Source organism: Orbicella franksi, chromosome 6, assembly GCF_964199315.1.
Source record: "Orbicella franksi chromosome 6, jaOrbFran1.1, whole genome shotgun sequence".
Taxonomy (NCBI): Eukaryota; Metazoa; Cnidaria; class Anthozoa; order Scleractinia; family Merulinidae; genus Orbicella; species Orbicella franksi.
In genome coordinates, this window is record NC_138150.1 from 8,129,804 (window position 1) to 8,145,317 (window position 15,514).

General features: G+C 37.6%; 1 long non-coding RNA gene and 1 pseudogene across 1 annotated transcript; one reads left to right on the forward strand and one right to left on the reverse strand.

The window, feature by feature from the left end:
- Positions 1-254: 254 nt before the first annotated feature.
- On the forward strand, positions 255-6,148 carry LOC145491168 (uncharacterized). The gene is made up of 2 exons (XR_014049779.1): positions 255-1,891; positions 4,750-6,148. It is a non-coding gene; the product is annotated as an uncharacterized LOC145491168 (long non-coding RNA).
- Positions 6,149-9,316: 3,168 nt separating this feature from the next.
- Positions 9,317-14,497, reverse strand: LOC145491126 (fibroblast growth factor receptor 3-like; annotated as a pseudogene).
- Positions 14,498-15,514: the final 1,017 nt, after the last annotated feature.

Sequence of the window (15,514 nt, forward strand, 5' to 3'; positions counted from 1 at the left end):
AGTTTTTAACCAATCACAGCGCGATTTTATTAAGCCATAAAAATTTGAATTAAATCGTTCTGGATATGTCCGTCAGTCAGGCAGACAGACAGACCACTGGAAAAGTTGAAAATTTACATGGACATGACAATTTTAATTTACAGTATGTAAATCTTGATTTACATTCTTTGTAAATTACAATTTACATCTTAGGGTTTTGTAAAATAAAATTCCAGGAAATTTACAGCTTTTAGTACAGCATGTAAATGTTCTGTAAATAGTGATTTACATTGTCTTTGTCGACAATGATCATTTGAAGAACATGTAAAAACCTGTAAAATATTTTACGCACTTTTACAGTATCTGCCTTTGTAAAAAACATGTAAATTGCTTTGCTAAACCACGTGAGGAACGTGTAAATAATTCAAGCGAATGCTGTAAAAAGTCTGGAAATGTTATGTTTGTAACCCTGTAAAAACCATGTAAATGAAAAAAGGGGGCCTGTAAGAAACATGTAAAAACCATGTAAATGAAAAAAGGGGGGCTGTAAGAAACATGTAAAAACCATGTAAATGAAAAAAGGGGGCCTGTAAGAAACATGTAAAAACCATGTAAATGAAAAAAGGGGGCCTGTAAGAAACATGTAAAAAGCATGTTAATGAAAAAAGGGGGCCTGTAAGAAACATGTAAAAAGCATGTAAATGAAAAAAGGGGGCCTGTAAAAAACATGTAAAAAGCATATAAATGAAAAAAGGGGGCCTGTAAGAAACATGTAAAAACAATGTAAATGAAAGAAAGGGAGCCTGTAAGAAACATGTAAAAACCATGTAAATGGAAAACCTAGAAGTTGCACGGGTGCGACACCGCAATAATTAAGCTGTCTTCTTGTGAACTTTCCGCGCATCCATAACGACAAAATAAAACTAGAATTGTTACTGCACATGCAGGCGTCCCAAGCTTACGTCTCTAGAAAAGAGAAAAATTAATTCTCGGACACGTACGTATTTATTCATGAAGGTCCATGAAAGCGTCACGTGTTGTGTGAGTTCAAGACGGAAAGAGCCCTGGTGACCGAGTTTGAACTGACGCGGAGTTACGTTAGGCAGGGAACCATAAGGGACACCCAACGACCGTTTCCTCTCGAATGCTTTTCAACGCTGTTTTAGGCTATCTGGTGTACTTTCAAAGCTCTGTAGGTTAATTTTAGGTTGCGCAAAAAAACATTTATCTGTTCGGTTGTTCTAGATGAGCTTGAGTATTCTCGAACTTATTAGGGCTTTTTTGTCCATTTCCGGAAAACGTTAGGTCTTATCGCCTTTCCGAAAATGATAGCTGACTTTTTTTCGGTACCCAAAATGACATTTTTAACAATCCGAAAACAACAAACATTAAACTTCTCATATCGCGAAAGTTCGAGGTCACAGTTGTGCCCCTGAACCGCTGAGAATGAACGATATATCATCGATTTAGAGCGTTAAATATTCCGAAACATGAACATTCTACAAGTAAGATTAATACAGCTAAGTCTGCCCTTGCATGTTCACTGTTTCTTTGTTTTTTTTGTTTTGTTTTGTTTTGTTTTGTTTTTTTTTTTTGGGGGGGGGGGGTGATTTCTACCGTTTTGTGCTTTCATTGCCATCACTGTTATCCCAGTCCCTTTATAAGAGTATACCAGCCTTGTGAGTGTCCGATCTCCAACAAGCAGGAATCAGCGGTCTTCATGTTAGGTACCAGGTTCTCTCGGTTCTCCCGCCATGTTTGGCAGTTCGTTGGAACTTGCATCGAACTCGAGCTCTGTTTTAGCGGGCCAAAATCCACTCTACCTTCGCTTCGTCACCGTGCACGGTTTCAAGGCAAAGTTTACCGTTACCCAGAAGTTGAAGATAGCGATTACAGGCAACAAAAACAACAGGTAAGCAAGTTTTGCATAAATTGAACGAGCAGAGTAAAGTAACGTCAGGATACGTATACATTTCGTTTTGCCTTTGGTTGTGAATGTGTCAGTTACATTGCTTGTGGAATCGACTTTGGTGATGTTTACCTGCCGTGCATAAAGAGCTTTATTATCTGTTATTATCTGTTCTCGATAACTGAGCATGAGCATGCGACATTTGTTATTGGCTTATATGCACCTCATGATTCTTTCTGATGCATGCTCTTGTAAGGTTATGTTACCCTCTGATGTGAATGCTAGTAAGCTAAAATGTAATGTGCCATCTTCAGCAGATAAATTTCTCTTATGCTAGAGTAAGTATTCTGAAGTTACCCAAGTGTCTACAGTTGTACCTACATGCAAGTTACAATATCCTGTTATACACAACTGTACATGGACATTGCACCCACTTGGTGCTGATACTGTAGTAAGTTAAATGTTGTGGTATTTTCTTTCACAAAAAAAAAACACTATGATACTTTATAAAGAGGTAGGCATGTACCTCAAACTGTCGTGAAAACTACACAGGACTTGAAAAAAAGGAAGAGTAACTTGCCCAGGCAGGAAAATCTACTTGTCTTGGACGACACAGTATAGTCAATCGATTATTTCATAACAATCAATAGAAATTAGTCAATGATATCAGAAATCAATAAAAGGATTCGTCATGAGTCATTGATTGTGATCAAATTTTCAATAAGCATTATCAATTTATCTGATACTAGCTTATCTTTTAAGCAACATTTAATAAGAAAGAAATGAACAAAAGATTTAAAGTGAAATATGAAATCATGAATACAATTGCGTAAAAACATAACATTGTATCTCGTAAACAATATTTTGCTGGCATACATGTATCAGGGACTATGTTTTGGGGGTTTTTGGTAGTGCCTTTGAAATCTACATAAAAAAAGTTACAATCAAACATTGTGTTGAGGGACACAATTTTTCTACAGTTTAGGTGAACTAACAAAGAGAGACCAACTTTCAATTGATTCTCTAATGACTGATAAATTTGGTAAAATCAAACTAATAACTTTAAACTTTTCTAGCATGTGAGTATGAATTTCTTTCAATTGATCGATAGCACTGATAACACTTACATTAATTTCAATTTATTGATTTATATCAATTTATGGATCGATTTCAATCGATTGCCTTACCCTGGGATGACCAGACAGCACTTTAGAGCCCTGTCACAGCTGTACATTTTACTTGTACAAAATTGGGCTCTTACCAAATACATGTAGGTTTCATGTGTCATGCATCTGTTCATGCATCTGTAGCAGGGCAGGAAAAAAAAATTGTAAGTCACTTGCCCAGTGGGCCAGTCAATTTCAGTTTTCACTTGCCCCACTTAAATATTAGTTGCCAGTGTGGTGGCCAGTAAGGAAATCAGAGGACAAATGCGAATGAGGTACACTCGGATTCCAAACTAATTCTTGCTTTCAACCTAATAATTAACTAATCTTTAGGTCTTAAGTTTTGAAATGGAATGACTGGAAATTATCATTTATCAAGCTGGCATTTTTAGTCAGACTCACAAGACTACTGACGCTACACTGTAATTTCACTTCCCCACTGGGCCACTGGACTTCTATTTTCGCTTGCCCAAGAGCAAAATTTACTTGGCTGAGGAAATCAGACCTGGGTTTTTTCTTGCCTTGAGTAGATCACAGATAACATCAAAATGTGGTAAAAACAAAAAATAATCACAAAAGCCATTACCAGAGTGTGTCACAGAATTTGTGAATTTTTCAGGCATGTGTCACTGATGTTTTTACCACATTTTGATGTCTTCTGTGATCTATTACTGAACAGATGCACGACAACATAGAATCTGTCTGCTTCGTAATACATAACAAAGAAACAAAAACAAACTTTTATGACATCATCTGTACCTTTGTCCACCAATAGAGCATAAGTGCACGTAAGAAACAATCAAATTGTGCCTGCAAATAACTCGACTTATTATTTAAACATTGTTTGATAGGAGTTTGATTTATTGTGCATGAATATTACAATGTAGGAGATAGTGAACATTGAATAGTTACTGTCACAGATTTTGAGTTTAGTTCTTCTACATCCTCTGACATTCAGTGCCTTCCAATCAGAGATGCAAATTTTTTGTCACACAGTAGCTACAGATGTAGATGTAAGATCTGTTTGATTGATGAATATTCAGGGCTCAAAATAATGGCCGGTCAACGGGCAATGTCTGGCCAGAATGGTGACTTGACCGGCCAAAAACTTCACTCGCCGGTCATGTTGACCAGTCATGTCATGTTGAGACGGTCATGTTGTTCATTCTTGAATAAACAATCAAATCCCCAACTGTAAATCTGAGAGTTTTTATCTCTTTTTTATTATGACCTCTAACGAAAACATACACCAATGCATACATGTATCTGTTCGAACGGCTAAAGACCATTCGCTTGCTGTTTGTCATGCATTCAAGATCGATAGGAATGCCATTCGAGTGACTGGGGTTAAATCTGTTCAGAAAAATATTAAGCCAATCTTTAAACGGTCTAGCAGTGACTGGAACAAACAAACTATGTTTGTGGGTTTAATTTGGCTCACATTATGTGTACTTGATTTTTTCGTAAATATCTTGACCAGTCAGAAATAAGACGTGACTGAGCTAAAATTACTTTGACCGGTCAACATGACCGGCTACAGTCCGATTTCAAATGTCACAGTATAAATTGGAATGATAAGAAACAAAATAATAACTCCAGTGTAAAATTCGCTGATTGATATCATACATAGAATTTGCTGATTCATACTCAGACATAACTTATCTTATTTAACGAAATGTTTTATGTTACTTGTAGGATGAAGTAAAATTGAGAGTGGTCAATACATGCATACTCCTTGGCATTGATGCTTGATCAGGAAAAAATCAGCCACTGAGAAGTCTACAGTACCTATGACTCTATAAGGGGTCCAAGGTCCATTTCTTGAAGGCCCTGGAAACTTTTCAGGCCCACAAAGCCATCTTTAATTGAGCTGTGTCTAAAAACTAAGAGCTGTATATGCCTGAAACTTCTTGTGTGAAGGAAACCTCTGTTCATATTGAGAATAAGCCAATAAAACAGCTCTGTAAGCATAAGATTTCAGATTTTGGTATAGCTTTCTGGGTGCAAAAACTTTTTGGGACCTTCGAGAAATGGGCCCCTGGTGCATTACAGTCTAACATGGTGACCTTCAACACTTTCTGGCATAAATTCAACCACTTTAAACATTATTTTTAATGCTTTGAAGTATCACCTACACTGTACCGGTGTTAGTGAATTAGCATTAAATTTGAATATCTTAGATTGCTAGGTTGATACTTATTGTTCAATACAGCAGCTATAAGATTTCATCATAAAAAGCAAAGGCTATGTTTACATACATGTAGTACCAGAACAATAATTTATTAACTTATGATGTGTTATGGGAACTATGGTACTAGATAGGCCTTTCAATTTCAACAGGTCCCTATGAATTTTTGTTTTACAGTACAGTTTTTTTTATCACAAAAAGAAAAAGTAAAATTTTGAATATTGTTTACAGTGAATGTTTTGTCAGGGGTCCAAAATGTTTGTCCTGTTTGGATTCCGTACAGTTTTGGAAAAAGAAGGAAACTGTGACTTTGTAAACATAGCCTAAAAGATGTCAGAAGCCTTGTTTTATGTTATGCAATGTAGTATTCCTTTGGCATGAATGTTTTTATGATGAATTTAAAATGTCAATCTCTATCTTGTGGTAAATGTTTTTTCTCCCTATTTTCTGTTATTTCAAAAGAACAATTCACTCTATGAAAAAAGTTGATCAATATTTCACACTTACATTGCAGTAATTTTCATAATAAGGTATAGTCTGCATATGAGCCACGTGGCCCAACAGACTGGAGCTTATCCCGCTTTCTGTAGCAGGAAGCAACTAGGACTATTTCTACTCCCCCTGGATGAGATGCCAGTCCATTGCAGGGTTACCCCACCATTAAATTTGCTGGTACCCACTTATACACCTGGGTGGAGAGGCACTGAGAGTAAAGTGTGTTGCCCAACAACACAACAGAATGTACCCGCCTAGGGCTTGAACCCGGACCGCTCGATCAGGAGTTGAGCGCACTACATGTAACTATGAGGCCATTGTGCCTCCCACATTTTTCATAATAATTATTAAGGCTAATTTAATCCTACATTAATTACTTAGTAGGAAAAAAACAATTTATTCATTCATTTTATGACAAAGGTATTATCATTATGTTAAATTTGACTTTGTGAATTTAGTATATATTTAAGACAGGTATCCATTTGCAAACAATTTTAATTTAGTAATATGCCTAAATTGCAAAATTTTCACTAGTTGTAGCTGACAACAGTATAGTTCTTAATCATTTTATTATTTATGAATTAAATAGAGTTGAATATGACATGGTTTTGCACAATCTTGAAAAGGTCTTGAATTTTAGTAGTCTTCTTGAAAAGTGCTTGAATTCGGTTAAAGGAGCTCAGTCATGGTATTTTAAAATATTTTGGCCATGCACAAAATTACATTTAAGTCGTCTTGTTATGGATAGAAAGAAAAGAAAACATGTTTTATTTGTTGTAATCTGTACATTGTAAACCTTATTCATGGCATATAAAAACTATTTGAATTTTACTGAGTTTGTTCTGATTGCAATAAATTTCTGATTCTGTATAAATTTGCATGTTTTCTACTATTATAATTAAGGTCAACAGATTTGATTACAATAAAACAGTACATTCCATGCATTTTTCTTCAAGTTATTATTTACAAGTTATTTATCGTACAGGGTTTCTCCCTCCCTTTTTCGATTTCCAGGTTATTTCCAGGCTCCCTTTTTTGATTTACATGTTATTTACAGGCTCCCTTTTTCAATTTACAGGTTATTTGCAGGCTCCCTTTTTCAATTTACAGGTTATTTACAGGCTCCCTTTTTCAATTTACAGGTTATTTACAGGCTCCCTTTTTCGATTTACATGTTATGCAGGCTCTCTTTTTCAATTTACAGGTTATTTACGGGCTCCCCTTTTCAATTTCCATGTTATTTGCAGGTTCCCTTTTTCGATTTCCATGTTATTTACAGGCTCTCTTTTTCCATTTACATGCTATTTACAGGCTCCCTTTTTCGATTTGCAAGTTATTTACAGGCTCCCTTTTTTGATTTACATGTTATTTACAGGCTCCCTTTTTCAATTTCCATGTTATTTACAGGCTCTCTTTTTCCATTTATATGTTATTTACAGGCTCCCTTTTTCGATTTACATGTTGTTTACAGGCTCCCTTTTTCGATTTACATGTTATTTACAGGCTCCCTTTTTCCATTTACATGTTATTTACAGGCTCCCTTTTACGAGTTACATGTTATTTACAGGCTCCCTTTTTCGATTTACATGTTATTTACAGGCTCCCTTTTTCCATTTCCATGTTATTTACAGGCTCCCTTTTACGAGTTACATGTTATTTACAGGCTCCCCTTTTCGATTTACATGTTCTTTATGGGCTCCTTTTTTGATTTCCATGTTATTTACAGACTCCCTTTTTCGATTTACACGTTATTTACAGGCTCCCTTTTTCGATTTACATGTTACTTACAGGCTCCCTTTTTTGATTTACACGTTATTTACAGGCTCCTGTTTTCATTTTCCATGTTATTTACAGCCTCCATTTTTTTTATTTACATGTTGTTTACAGCTTCCCCTTTTTATTTACATGTTATTTACAGTATTATGGCAGCCTCCCTGTATTAAATTTACATGTTTTTTACGGGTTTCCAGGTTCAATCACAAGAAATTTACAGGCTATTTACAGTATTTGCAGGAACAGTTTACATGTTATTTACATGATCTTAGCCCTTTGCTTTGAAACATTTACAGTGTTTTCTTCATCATTTACATGTTTCACTTGAAATATTTACATGTTTTTTACATGAAACCTCCAAAACATGTAAAAGGGGAAAAATCATGTAAATTAATCTTTACAGTCTCTTTTTAATTATTTACATGTTAATTACATGTTATTTACATACTCTGTAAATTTTCAACTTCTCCAGTGGACAGACAGTCGGTCAGTCAGTCAGTAAGCAAATGTATCCAACATTATATTGTTGATGAATGCTCACTTCGCCTTCTGCGAAAAATTTTCAAGTAGCTTATGCCCATGTACAATAAATATCCAAATACTCAAAGAACTGAAAAGAGTGATAAAACCTTCCATTGTCTCGTTTTCTCCAAATGTAACAAGAAACAGCCAGTCCTATGGTCACAGCAGCCGTCACAACACCATTAGTAGGGAGCTTAAATAAGCAAACCACGATGCCAACGACAACTAGAACGTCACCAAACAAAAGATTTAATTATGAGCTGAATAGTGGATTTACACGTGCGTTATAAATAGTTGTACATTTCGTATCCGTCGTCAACAGAAAGAGAACGTGAACTATGAGTGGCCATTGATCGTATTTTCCTTTGAAATAATACTCTGTCACTACATATTAAGAGTGGACAAGCTTTTTTTTAGACCGATAGGCCCACTGATTCCGACATTTGGAGGTCACGTGAAAGGTAATTTCATTTTTTAATGAAAGTCGTCCGCGGTGTCGCCGTCGTCATTGCTTAAGTTCCCTAATAGCCATCACCGCGAACATTAAAGCAGTTAACTTATTCGTGTTCGGGCTGCACGATCTATTTATTGTATACGAGGTAGGTATATAAAAGGGTGGGCAAATCTAGCATTTAGGCATCAAACAGGGACTTAAATTAAAATATTTCGAACAGACGCACCTTCTGGCTGTATTTGGTAATGTTTGATGTTCCCCCGTAATATTTCTCATTAAGTTCATTTCAAGGCTCTAGAAAAGGGATGCGGTTTTCTTAAGTAGGTTTGTAAAAGGGGTAGCTTTTTTAATAAAAAAAAATATATATATACGAAAGGGGTACAAAGGGTAGGGGGCTGGTTCTCGGGGCGGAGTCTCCCCATGTAAACCTTTGTAGAGTGCCCCAACTCCCCCGGGGGTAACATAAAAGACATTCAAAGACATTCAAACTGAGACTCTAAACTTCACATAACTTAATACGTTTGGAAGTAAAAATTTCTGCAATTATTTCATTGCTGTTTTGGAAAGAAGCAATAATTTACCAGCCATGGTTCTGCGTAAACCAAGAATTTATTCTCGTTTAACAACCAGTTTACAATATTAGAAAGAGGAACGGGTAAGACTTTAAAAGAAATTTTAAGAAAAAGTTTACTTACGTCAAGTCTTGTGCGCTCGTTATAATCACTATTATTTCTTATAAAACCTGTAGGCCTATGCTACGCTTTTCATGTCTCTAGGTGTTCTTCTTTTCAGTTTTCATGGCATTTTGCACCGTTGTTTCCCAAGAAATGTTGCCAGATGCAAAACACAGTCCCATCGTAAGGTGTCACAGTCGCCTGACGTTTTAATTGTGTGGTTAAACTCATTACTATTTCGAGGAATCTTTTATTCCTAGTCGGGTGTCTCAGCAAACAAGATAAATCTACTAAGCTAGAGCATGTTTATTAGAGACCTGATTTTGCCTGTGTCTCTATATGCGTTGATTTTATGATGTCTTTTCAAAAGCTTGTAAATTCAGACGTAACTTGGTTTTCGTCGTGAGCCAAATTGTCTGCATCGATGTTTGAAGTGAGCCTCTGACCAGGAGAATGCCCCTCGCATGAAGATCCACTGGACAATGATACTGCTGACGCGTCATAGTAAGGTTGATTTTCATCTAGCTGGTCCATGTCAAGATAAGGAACTTCTCTTTGCATCCAGTCTTCTAGATCTTGGCACAGCTCGGTAAAGGTTGGCCGCGTATCGGGATTGTCCGCCCAACAACGCCTCATCAATTGATAGCTGTTAGAAAAAGCACATGAGAAATACTTTGAATATGTGAAATGGTTTTTTTGGCTCAAACTCCCGACTCTGAGAAAAAAAAAAAAAATAGAAACAACAACAACAATAACAATAAAAACAAAAAATCAAAAAACAAAACAAAACCAACAACAACAAGAGCAACAATAACGAAAAATAAATTAAAAAAACAACAACAACAAAAAAAAAAACAAGAGAAAATAAAACCAACAACAAAAACAAAAAACAACAAAACACGTTCCCTTTACTTCCCATTTCAAACTGACAATACGTTTCACATACCTTTGAGCGAAAAAGATATTCTATGATTTTTTTATACGCTATATTGATATGACGATTTAAGGCCGGTGCGGCTAATTAGTTCCTTGATATTTTGAAATACAAAACCTCATCCCTGCATTATCATTCTAATCCGTTTTTTTTCTCTGTGAGAAATAATCTAACAGCAACCCATCCCATCTTCTTCCCCCACCAATGTGACTTACAACTCTTCTGAGCATGTATCTGGTTTTTCCATTCTGTATCCTCTTCTCAGTAATCTCATGAGTTCTCTGCGTTTTATGCCGGGGTACGGGAACCCTCCTAAAAATGAAATACATCTCGTTTGTTATCGCTCCATGAAGGTCGATCACTTTGTGGAATTTACAAATAGACCGTACTTCTATCGAGACGTTTCTTATGGTAGTAAAATACTAATCCTCGAAAGTGACGACAGAATACAGATGCCTAATGTTGTGAGGACAGTGACCAGATCTACAATGATTGAACAATACTTGGAGTATTGCAAAGAACAATGTTACGAACCACTGAGTAGGTCCAGTCGTCCGGTAAAATGTATTCACTGCTTATATTATCCTGTGCGGTTGGTTGTCAGTTTTGTATTTAAAAGCTGGATCAGTAACTCCCAGCAGTGTGTTTCACGATTAAATAACCTGTCGTAACACATACGACATACATTGTTATACGTTTTAGGGCAACTAATATATAGGCAAAAATATATCAGCGAGACACGAAGTTGCATAACATAAGGTTAAGTCTACATACGAGCAAAGAAGCTCATCCGGCCGGAGTTTATTTCCGGTTCCAGAAACATGAGGTGACCAGGAGTATTTCTACTTCCTCTTGCTTAGGCTGCTGGTCCATTGCAGGGTTACCCGGAAGCATTGAATTAGCCGGTACCTATTTATCCACCTGGGTGGAGAGAGGCACTGTGAGAGTATAGCGTCCTGCCCAAGAACACAACACAATATCATCAGCCAGGGCTCGAGCCCGGACGGTTCGATATGGAGGCGAGTCCAACCATATAAGGCTAGTACATTAAAATACTTACCGAGAGTCGCTATCTCCCAGAGAAGGACACCATATGACCACCTAAGCACAAAATATAGACGAAGAAAAAATTATCTATTTGACGTATTTTGGGACTCACTAGTGTTTAGAAACCTAGTTTTTCGATTTTCCTTGTATTAAGACAAGAAAGCTGTATAAATAGGAGAACAATAGAGAATTTATCGAAAGATTAATATTTAAAACTTCTCTAAAAATTCCACGAACCTTTCAGTAGGCAGTTGCTATTTACTTTTTTTTTAAATATCGCGAGTAGGGTTAATCCCTAATTGCTCAAGCTGCGATATGACTTACTCATATGACTGAAAAAATTACGTACGCTCCAGCGTTAATTTGTACTACAGTGCCTGCTAAAAATTAGCCTGCTGTCAGCCAATCACAATAAACCCATTTTTTCAGTCCTATTATTGCATCATTTTATCAAGTTAATTATCTGGAAAATTAAGTTACATGTACACTTTCTGATACACTTACACGTCACTCTTTGTGGTAAAAACACCGTCATTTATGGCTTCAGGTGACATCCACTTCACAGGAAGCTTATTGTATTGACCTGTCATGTGATACACATTCTCTCCCAGCGTGCTCCGCGCCAAGCCAAAATCAGCGACTTTGACAAGTTTGTCGTCACAGAGTAAGATATTGCGAGCGCCGAGATCCCGATGAACAATGCCCTTTGCGGATAAGTATTGCTAAACAAGAGAAATATGGTTAATCACTGTGGACACAGGAAATCTTGCATTCATTACAGTAGTGTAAGGACGTTTTCCAAAATCAGCCAACTAAATGAACACCGACATTGTCAGCAAATCTCAACAATAACTGTGCAGTCATCTTAGACTGCGAACAGTCTCTATTTTGCTCGGAAATCCGCGGGAAGAAAGCCAAATGCGTTTTTTCCCTCGCGAATCTTCGAGCAGAAGAAAGACTGCTCGCAGGCTACCGTTGTCTTTCTAAAAAACAGAAAGAAGAAATAGGGGTCAGGAACATGACACGTCGTAAAAAAGCAATTCAATTTAAATAGTATGTTATTCCCAAAGAAAAAAGAACCAAACCTGAACAGTCAAGTCTCCCGACCTAATGAATACTGGAGTCCAAAAAGATGACCCGACTCGTATAAAGCAATTAGCACACTTCGGACAATTGCTTACACTAAACAGTTAAAAGGAACAAATCTTTTTTAACTTGTCATTCCCTGTGCTATTTGCCAGGAGAAGGACATCATGTCCTGCGGGGTTAAGGAATCGTTTTCTTCGTCTCCTTCATGTTGTTCTTCATTTCTCAAGGACTGGGTGCTGTTAATTCTTATATCCATAAAGCTGTCTGTCTTCAGGAAAGCGACGTTAATTTCGCCAATATTGTTTTCGCCAGGCCCAGAATGCTGCAGGTATTATGGAGAAGATTAATTTAACTTCAAAATACATCATTCGACAATCGGGTATACTAGTAATAACAATAAAAAGCATACTTTCTGTAGTTCCGGAGAATTTATTACATGCACCTCGATGGAGGCGGATTTTTACAAATATCTAGATTTTAGTTGTTATAATGACAATACCAAGTGAAACCTGTCTTACAATGCCTGTATTATCTTTGTTCAGTTCTCTTGGTGTTTCTGGCGTGTTTTCTCGTAGCTGTACGTATTCCATATTGGTGTGTTTTACCTGGAAATCAGAGGGCGAAGATTACAACACCTTACAAGTCATCTGTTAAATTATGGTTAATTAGCAGGGGTAAATAGTCTTTCATCTTTCAGTGCAGGTTCAAAGATTGTGGTTGGAGGCAGTCGAAATGAACTTGCTAGGGCGTAGTCTGGGACCGTACCTAACAAATACCAGGTCTTTGTCTGGGCCACGTTTGTTTTTTGGCTCGAAAAAAAGCTCAGTCGATTTCTCATCTGAAAGCGTTTCTTAACGTGCTAAAATAGTCGATAAGACCATTCTTTGGAGTAGTCAGGTAAGGTAAAGTATACGAGCCGAGCCCATCAGGCCGGAGCTGATCCCGGTTACTGAGGCAGGAAGCGACTAGGAGTATTTCAACCCCCTGAATGGGATGCTAGTCCATTTTTCGTAGCACCAGACATTTATTTTATGACAAATTTTGATACGGCAATACGAGCTCTCAAAATGCTTGAGGAGATAAATGAAGCGAGTAAACTTGTCATTTAATTTTACATTATGTCATTGGTGTGCCACTGTAGTTAAGGACTCGATGGTAGTGTAATTCTACCTATACCTGTGATTATATCATTTAAAATATATAAGTGGGATCCGAGTCATTTAAGACCTAATTTGAGCCACTGATTGTTGAAATTTGAAGTGTACCCGTTTTGGCAGGTGACACACCAACAGCTTCCGATCATTTATTTCATTCAGAAAAGAGCACAAGCATTCATACGTGATTTTGCTCGAATTCAGGGTATATATCCTAATGCCTTCACCTTTTTTCTTCGTTCTCTGAGGTAAGAAAGCAGGTCTCCTTTTGCTGCATACTCCAGGACGAGAAAATTTGGCGAGGACTTAGTACAACAGCCAATCAAATTCACGATGTTCTTGTGTGAACCAACCGCTTTCATAAGGGTAATCTCTTCCAAGAAATCATTCAGTTGGTCTGGAGTAGCATTTTCTGAAAGTTTATGCAAGAGGACCTTGAAATAATACAGCGTAGTAGTGATGCATTGTTTAAGCATGTCACTTATGGAGTCCAGTCTATTTATGAAAATTAATGCAAGACTAAGGCAACTTTGATTTTTAAAAGGTTCTGTTTAAACGTTAGCATATGAGCTAAGTGGCCCACCAGGCCGGCGCTTATCTCCGGTTTCAGAAAATATTTCTCCTTCCCCCTTGATGGAAAACTAGTCCATCGCGGGATTGCCCCGAAGCATTAAATTAGCTGGCACTCTTTTATACGCCTGGTTGGAGAGAGGCACTGTGACAGTAAAGTGTCTTACCCAAGATGTCTTACACAATGTTCCCGACCAGGGTTCGAAAAATTACAGTATAATCTACATATATCTCAGAATAATTTAAGATACCTTGAAGCATCTTAACAGCCACAGTTATTGTAGATTTTGAAATTTTCTCTGATTTGTTATTAACAGCTTGACGTCGTTTCATACGCGAAGGGACCTGCATGATTCCTTTGCAAACTTTACCAAAGGCGCCATGACCGAGTTCTTCATATATAGTGACGTCATTACTCGTCATTTCCCATTTATCTCTTGTCGGATCTTTCATTTGCAGCACGTTTTCATTATTTTGCCTGCAACATCCATTGTAAAACGGCATCACATAAGTACACAAATTGAGGATGCCCGATGAAAGCATACCACAAGTTACTTTTATTTGGAATCCAGCTGGAATAAGAAATATAGGCAGGCTAAATATATCACTTGCCGGAGGACAATAATGAAGTAGCGAAGATGTGGTCTCCCATGAGGTGAAGCGCAGGCCACAGCACGGGGCAGTGCTTAGTGGCAGGACATGATTGCGGTCTTATATTCCAGCTGGCACGAAGAGAATAAGCAAGTCAGTGAGTCAGTGAGTCAGTGAGTCAGTGAGTCAGTGAGTCAGTGAGTCAGTGAGTCACTGAGTCAGTGAGTCAGTGAGTCAGTGAGTCCGTGAGTCAGTGAGTCAGTGAGGCAGTGAGTCAGTGAGTCAGTGAGTCAGTGAGTCAGTGAGTCAGTGAGTCAGTGAGTCAGTGAGTCCGTGAGTCAGTGAGTCAGTGAGTCAGTGAGTCAGTGAGTCAGTGAGTCAGTGAGTCAGTGAGTCAGTGAGTCAGTGAGTCAGTGAGTCAGTGAGTCAGTGAGTCAGTGAGTCAGGAGTCAATGAGTAAGTGAGTCAGTAAGTCACTGACTTTGTTAGTAAGCCAGTGAGTCAGTGAATCAGTGACTCAGTGTGTCAGTGAGTCAGGGAGTCAGGAGTCAGTGAGTCAGTGAGTCAGTAAGTCACTGACTTTGTTAGTAAGCCAGTGAATCAGTGAATCAGTGAGTCAGTGTGTCAGTGAGTCAGTGTGTCAGTGAGTCAGTGAGTCAGGAGTCAGTGAGTCAGTGAGTCAGTGTGTCAGTGTGTCAGTGAGTCAGTGAGTCAGTGAGTCAAAGAGTCAGCGAGTCAGTGAATCAGTGAGTCAGTGTGTCAGTGAGTCAGTGAGTCAGTGACTTTGTTAGTGAGTGAGTTAGTCAGTGAGTCAGTGAGTCGCGAGTCAGCGAGTCTGTGAGTCAGTAATAGTAATAGTAATAATAGTATTCTTAATTGCGCGTTACCTTTCAAAGGGAGGTATTGGTCTAAATACAACAAAGGTTTAAACATTAACTAACAAAAATACAAAAGAACATTTACTATATC